Genomic DNA, 8,570 nt, shown 5'->3' with positions numbered 1-8,570 from the left:
CGATTTTTCGGAACGTGGCTGCTTCTCTGGTACATTTGGGGTGGGGTGGAGAATATTTTCTACTGTCAAGTCTGTCATACAGGAAAAGGAAAGAAAAGGAAAGGAGGAAAGGAAAAATAAAGTATTATTATTATTATTATACATCTACTATGGTGAGGCTGCCCAAAAGTAATAAAAAATAATATGCCTCTACCCGTGCTAGTCTGTCACACAGGAAGATATCAGTATATTTCCTTGGGGTTTATCCTGGATTCTCCGAAATCACCCTGGCAGCGGTGCCCGGTTGCGTATCCTTAAGCCGAGGCGTTGGAGGCCTCGCTCCCTTCCAGGTGAATGTGTCTCAGAGTCTATGATGTTAGGAGGTGGCATGCTGTGCTGCAACGGATTTCAAACGCTATTATGGATTCTTCTGGTAATTCCTGTATGCAGGCTGTGAATCAATGAGTATCATAGAATGTTCTTTGCACTTCGAAAAGGCCAAGCCTCTTCTGCTGCGTCAGTGTCAATTGTTGGAACAGTTGCAGAGGTCTTCCCTCTAAATGTGGAATCCATAACGCTAATGGAGTAGGATGGTCTTACGGGGGATCTTGCTGCCTTATAAACTGGATTTAGGATTTCTTCCGTGCACTTTGCTAAGTGTCTGAACTCTTTCCTAGCGCCGGTTTTGGTGGAATGTAGGATGCATATTTCATCGAATGTTGGCCATATTGATGCATGAGCAAATTTCATCCTGGATGCGCTGTTTGGTGAATTTTGGTTCTTCACCGTCTCTGTGTCTAAGTTTCTTGAGGGTTCCTTGTCCTGCTTCAGCTAGTTTCAAGTTCACCAAATAGTTGACTTTCTGGGCCTCGACAAGCTCCACTCAAGTGTTGTGAAGGCCGAGGTGGAGGGGGCGTTGTGTACAGCCGAGTTTGGTTATACCTCTACCTTTCTTCTAGCTTTGGCCGTGGACGAGCCTAAGCTCAAGATCTCGTGCTGGGATACATCAGCATGATAGTCCGATTAAACTTGACGTTTACGATATATAAAGTGTAGACATCGAAAACCCAAGCACCACATCAATCATGGAAGCGAGCGGCTGTCATATGGCGGCGAGAGCAGCAGTTTAACCAGCGGCGAGACATAAGAGGAGCGCATGGAGCAGCTGGTGGTCACATATAATTGCGAGGCTGACGTACCTCGCGATTCAACCGGCTGCGAGTAGGAGCGCGCGCGCAGCTAAGCTGCGGCGAGGCACAGATGAAAACTGGCGCATGCGCATTACCTAGCTTGCGCAGGTGAATGACCTTGGATGGTGGTAGCAGTAGAACTTAAACTTACGGTCTAAAAATAAAGTGAACGCGTGCTTGTCGACTGGCGCCGATCGGGCCACTCCTTGTGGAGATTTCCCGCGACAGAGAGGCCTCGTATTCTGCATGGGCGTCTTCGCCGCCTGGCGCAGGGACAGCTCTCCGATCATGGCGCCTGCCTTGCTTTCCTCGACCGCTTCTTCTGTCCGCTGAAACTGCTCTCTCTCCTTCTGTCACTCTCATCTAAACGCGCGACTCGATTTTATAGGCCGGGGTCCGTTTCATCGGCAAGCCGTTTGAACCCTTCAAATCAGGAAGCTGGTCCTCGTTTGAATTTGACGAATACCTAAAAAGGGAGGGGGGGGGGGGGGGGGGGGGGGGGGTCTGCGCACGAGCCGTCGCGGCTATTCCTGTATCCTCAAAGCCCTCCCGAACCATTTCACCTTATTCTTTTTCCCAATCGGCTAACATCGATAACGTATATATTCCGCATCGAGAAGGAACGTGGACAGAAAGGAACACACAACAGAGGACGGGTGCTGCCCGTCTTGTGCTGCTTTTTCTTTCACGCTGTTCACTTTCAACTACAAAAAACCAACTAGACCGGACCAAAGTTCCGATTTCCTTATATATCTTATAGTTTTTCCGGGCTGTCTTCGATAACATAATATTCTATTCCTTACCTTCCTAATAAACTCACGTTCGTAAATGAAACTATTTTATACCCTCCTTGATACCTGCGCATTTTCAATAATCCCAAACCGGTAACACTGCATAATTTTCTCTGCAAGGGAACTTCACGGACAACATTATATTCTATCTACCTCTACCATGTGATCCTACGTAGATTATAATGCACCTTTTTTTCCTTTCCTCCAAGCCTCCTAAATAAGAGTTTTCTTTGTTCCCATTCCTCCTAAATGTAATTATTTTTCTTTTTCTACTAACCTTCTTGAACGACTCGAATTGATAACATTGTATTCCATCTTCATTTTCTTCCAGGTCTTCCTCGATTACATCGTGTTTCATTCTAAGCCCTGTTCTTCCCAAACAGCCCAAATTAATAAGATTGTCTTTTTTTTAACCTTTCAGCTATACACACTCCTGGATAGCAATTTACTCTACCTTTTCGGTTCTAGGTCTTTCTTTAGATCAAGTAGTATTTTATCCTGAAGACGTTTGTTTGTCTTAGTACGCTTTTCCGCAGCCCACCATGCATCGGTTGGGAAGTGAATATGTTGACAGAGCAAAATCCGCCTTTGCTCATTTAGCGACGATGGAAGGACGTAAGAAGGAAGAAGAAGAAAATGAGGGCTGTCCGCCTAAACAACAAAAACAACGACTGTGGGATTTGGTTGGTTCTAAACCCAGAGCGGTACAAGGATGGGTACAAATATACTACGGCCCCGCGCCCGGCTTTCTTACGGATGTGTGCTTGGAAAGGGTTCCACAAAACTCGCTGCCCTCCTCCTTGGGCAAAACGCAGTTTTGAACAACCCATAGCTTGCAAATATGTTCGTGCTACCGTATTTAAACTATACTGTTAAATTTGTACCCTGTAACCAGTGTGTCAAAAACAGACGTACAGGTGAAATGACAGTACTGTAAACGATATTTTTTTGTAAAACAGTTCACTTTAGAGCATCACTGCTGTCCTGGGTAAGTCCGCAACAATTTCGAGCTCTCTGAGTTTGCGAGAGAAAAAAAAATATCAGAATATGTTTGATAAAATGTATCCCTGGCACACCACAGACAACTTTCAAAAGTTCGCGTTACGCACTTCTAATCATCCTGTGAATTTTATATGTTCTGCTTCTTGACCAACCCCCATTGATAGCATTGCATTCCGACTTTTTGCTCTAGGTAGACCTTAGTGTAGCGCTGCATCTTTTATTCCTCTTCTTCCTCTTTTGGATACTCCTTGACAACAGTAGACGCTATCAAAACCATATTTGAGAGATTTAGCACACCGTGATCCGCGATCCTCTACCGTGATCCTCCACCGCGCGTTCCACTGCGCATGCCCAGATCACCTTGATATCAATAGAAGGCGCCACATACTGGATGTCGGCACATAGACCTGCTGCATCGGAACCAATCAGCTTGTGCGCCCCGCCCACGAGCGGTAGAGAGCCACGGTGGGGGATCGCGGATCACGGTATGCTAAATCTCTCTATTGTGCTGTCGACAGCAATAGTTTTCTGGATGCAATTTTGACATTGACCTCTATGTCACAACCAAATCGTTTGGTATTCTTATCAGAGTAAGGTGCATGTACAGCCTTTGTCAAAAGTTTAGAGCCCAGGGGGTCTACTTCTGAGCCATACTATGTGGCTCGTATACAATGCATCCCCATGTTTCCAAACTTGCTGAAGGCAAGAAGATTTTTCATCCTATACCCTCTCCAATGGCTAGGACTTCCACGATTGTTAGAGAAGTCATAATATACAGCTTAAACGCAAACCCTCTGGATTCTAGACTATTGGCAAAGGGTGTACATTTGTTTATACGTATATCCTCATATATTTTAGACGACCGGTTAGCGTCTGTGCCCGAATAATTTCTTTTTTTACGTCACACGCATGTTTCGCAAACTTTTCGTGTCGATAGACATTGAAAAACCTTGAGAACTGACCTCGGATTTGATTCTATTGAACACTGGGTGCTTGCAGACTTGGTAGTGTTATATTAATTATAACAAATCTGGACGCCTCATTCGAGACCAACTGGGAATACCCGCACAGGCAGTGCGTACAAAGAGCGATTCAGATATGTAGTACTTACGCTTCTGTGGCAAGCTTATGAAGCTGCGGTACTACCAGGAATAAAGTTCGTAGCTTTCTAAAGATCAAGCCTCCGCGAACTCGACTAGCACACACTGTGAGCTAACTCGGAAGCGTAAGGAAAATAAATGTTCTCCGCTAGCTCGTAACACTCGCTTCCCAATAAAGGCTCCCGCATCGGAATTGGACGCAGTATTTGTGGGTGTGGATCTCTCCTTCGGTTATCGAGGCCATAAATCACCGATCAGCACATATGGAGTTAGGCACGGATTCATGCTATTGTCTGCTTTTATGAATGTGCTTTGCCTACATTTACTTATATCGACCGGTTACCGTCCTATATATATATCTTTATCACAGAACACAACCAAAGCTATAATGCAAATATAATTAACGCAACGTTGGAGACTTCAGTTCACCGACCAGGGAGGCTGGTTTGCAACCTGTACAAATTTCTTTTTCTTTTTAATCAGTATACCCCATACAACCCGCGCCTTTAACCCGACACGCACCGCGGTTGAGCAATGGGAAGCAGCATTGACGAGCAGTGATGCGCAGGAGATCAGCTCAAGCTTACCGTCCTGATCAAGATAGCAGCACTAGCCACTGCCGTTCAGAAATAAGAATGTGACGTAACTGCTGACTCTTCAAGCCCTTGTTCAGTTAAAGTTTAGTCAATCAATTAATCAATCAATCAATCAATCAATCGGGGAGGGTATTCGACGATAGATCATATTCATATCGATTCACAAGTTGTGAATGAATGTGCAGTCAAAGCAGCTCTGTACGCGTGTACGCGGCGTTCTTATATATATATATATATATATATATATATATATATATATATATATATAATGTAGTAGAATCAAGGTTTAAATTACGACGTCGAGGTCGACAAAGAAGCGGGGCGATCGAGACCAGCAGGAGCCATCCTGGCGACTGAAGGGGACGGAGCAGTATTGTACGCGTAGGTGATAATACACCCCGAGTTCTGCGATCCCAAATGTAAATATTACAGGTAAAAGGCAGGCCTGCACCACATGGTGTGGACCTGCCCACACAATTCGCCAGATGACCCAAATACAGTGCCAACAATTGAGGGGTGGGAAGCTGCCCTATCCAGCTCTGGACTAGATGCCCAACGGGCCCTCGTGACACGAGCGCGGATAGCAGCGGCAGCCGCTAGAGTCTCGGACTAGGGACCCCACCTATACATCCCCCTCTATTATCTCTGTTCAATGAAGTTTTTCAGTCAGTCAGTCAGGCAAGGATATCAAGCCGCATCTCCACCAAATGTAAAATAAGGTTTAAATATACGACATCGAGGACAGCACAGAGGTCGGTGAGGAAACGGGGCGGTCAAGACCAGCATGATCTGCGCGGTAATGATGATGATGACCTATGTCAAAACTGCACATAGCCACGGCGGGGATTGACCAGGGTACATTGCAGGTACAAAATATATATAGTCGAAGAGTGGAGCATTTATGTAAATATGAATGATTAGCCAGAATTTGGAAACATAAACAGGAAAAGAAAAAGCGATGAAATCTCATCTAGCATAGAAATCGAAATTACACAGACTGCTTCTTCTTCAGCGTCGATATATATATATATATATATATATATATATATATATATATATATATATATATATATATATATATATATATATATATATATATACAAGTGAAAAATTGCTTCATACTGTTTCCAAGTTTTGAAAAATTGCTTCATACTGATATATGTATATATATATATATATATATATATATATATATATATATATATATATATATATATATATATATATATATATATATATATATATATATATATATATATATATATATATATATATATTATATATATATTGAGCCTAAACTGTACTATCCTGATAGGACTGCTCTTGGTGCGTGACCGGAAGGCGATGCTTCCAGGCGACTTTCAAAGCCCAGTCCACCAGCTGCCGCTGGACAGCTAGAAGTCAGAACTGGACACCGCAGTTGCCCCGCTGTGCCGGTGCAGTGGTTAAGCCGCTCGACTACTGTGCCCAAGGATGCGGGATCGAATCCCGGCCGTGACGGTCGCTTTCCGAAGGAGGCGAAAAGCAAGGCGGCCGTGTGCTGTGCAATGTAACCCTAGGTGGTCGAAATTTCCGGAGCCCTCTACTACGATGTCTCTCACAGCCTGAGTCGCTTTGGGACGTTAAAACCTATAAAATTCGAACCAAAGCAGCTTCTCATCGCTCGAGGTTTGTGAGTCACCAGCGGGGTGAACATATGGTTGGAGGAGCTCAGATCAAGAATAAGTGCGCGCAAAATCAGCTTTGTGAGAGATACTCCGTTACAGATCCGAAGTACCGGGGTCCGAACCCGAAAGCGGCGGCCGCGTTTTGATGGAGGCGAAGCGCAAATGCATCCGTGCGCTGTGCGATGCCCGTGCACGTTGTTGTTGAGAAATGAAATAGAAAGAAAAATGACGCGCGTCACAACCACCATCGTCCGCCACCGAAACGGCGGCGGGTGCAATGACGGCTTACAATAGGTACAACCACCGTGACATGCGAGCCCCCGGGCGCCCCCCATTCCCAGCCCAGTAGGGCCAAGAGCAGCCACCCCGACCCTCTTTGTGCTCGCGGATCCCTACACTTTGGAGCCTATTTTTTTCTCTCTTCTTTCATCTCTTCCTCCCGTCCCTTAAAACGCGATTCAGTACACAAAAATTTGCGACAGATATCGCGCTTCTTTTTTTTTTTCCTATGAACTAATTTACATTTTATTTATAGATAAAATGTAAATGTAAAAAAGCACAGTACTGGATAGGGTAGCCTTACACCCCTCAATAGTTAGTACTACTTTTGGTCATCAGATGGATTGTTTGGGTAAGCCCATACTATCTGGGTAGGCCTTCCATATCCCCGCGCAGTTCTCATTTTGAGTCGCAGGGCCCAGGGTGTATTATATTTAAATGGGCTGGTGAGTTGAATGAACATGTCTGTAGGTGTCGCCATTTAACTTCCTCCGCCTTGGAAAGTCCCTTGGCTGGAGGTGGATATTTTCTGCGAAAGCCTGCGGTGTTGTAGCCTCTGCCTTTGTTACCAGGAGGCCGGGTAGGAGATGGAAAGGTCAAGTCCTGGGGAGGAGAGCTCGAGCAGCGGCATGGACGCACGCGTTCCCTTCCACGCCATGATGTCCTGGTGTTCAGACGAGGCATTTATTATCGTTGTCAGGGTGACCATGATATTTTTTAATATTCTGGTGGCCGGGGCATCAATTCGTCCTTCGATTTTCAATTCAAACATAGATGTGCAATTCGTCCTGCACAAGTAAATTATGTGGCGTGTGTGTCGTTGACTGTGTTAATAAGACAAGCCGATGAATCAGCAGCGTGCAGCAGGCTACCAAGAAGATGCAGGAGAAACCCGAAGACAGCACATACATCATCATCAGCCTGACTATACCCACTGCAGGGCGAAGGCCTCTCCCATATTTCTACAATTAACCCGGTTCTGTGGTAGCTGCATCCACTTGACCCCTGCGAACTTCTTAACCTCGTCCGCCCACCTAACTTTCTGCCGCCCCCTGCTACGCTTTTCTTCCCTTGGAATCCAGTTTGTTACCCTAAGCGTTTGTTACCTTGGAGCACATACAATTACGTCATAAAAGGAGTATGTAGTCACGCCCACTATATATAGTGGGCGTGACTATACATACCCCTTTTCGTGGATTCAAGCTGAATAAAAGTGGCCTATATATAGGCCACTTTTATTCAGCTTGAATCCACAAATGTCTATACCTAAGGGAACCATGATCATCTCACTATCCAAAGGTCCTGAGCTCGATTTACTACCCAGCTAACATTAAACAAGCTGGCTCTTTTAGTTCGTTTTCTTTGGCTACATGAACCTCCTTGAGCAGCAATTTGGCGTCAATGAGAAGATTTTGGCATGTTGCTGAATGTTATACTGTCATATCAAGATCGACTTTTCGCTTAAGTTCGGCGATGTCGTTTTTGTTCCAAACACAGGACCGATAAAATGCTATCACACTAATATCTACACAAAATATCGGAATTATATATTTGAAGTTAAAAGTCGCAGATAGAATGTCTTGTGTTTGTTTAATGACTTTCAAAGGGCACGGAGTAGAGCTGACGCAATGCAAAGCAGCTGAGGCTAAAAAACAAGCTGCAGCTTCCTTTACACATCCCCTGTCAACGCCTCGGGATAAGCACCATAGAGGGATTCCGCCGAAATAGTGCTTTAATTCTAGATGAGATGAAGCGCTTGTTGCTCGCACATCGGCACTCAGCCTTACGTTGCCGCACTGCAAAGACAAACGAAGGAATATAGAGGCAGCAATGCCGCATTTTAGCATATCAGCAACACTTGCATGATTTGAGCTTTTAACTCTGACAGGTGGTTAAAATACCAGATGAAAATTCCCGCGATGCTTTAATACACTCACAAATGACGTTCATTTGAACCATGATTTCA

This window comes from Amblyomma maculatum, chromosome 10 (genome assembly GCF_055883805.1).
Source record: "Amblyomma maculatum isolate TAMU_Amacu chromosome 10, ASM5588380v1, whole genome shotgun sequence".
Classification (NCBI taxonomy): domain Eukaryota; kingdom Metazoa; phylum Arthropoda; class Arachnida; order Ixodida; family Ixodidae; genus Amblyomma; species Amblyomma maculatum.
Note: the sequence above shows the minus strand (reverse complement) of the source record.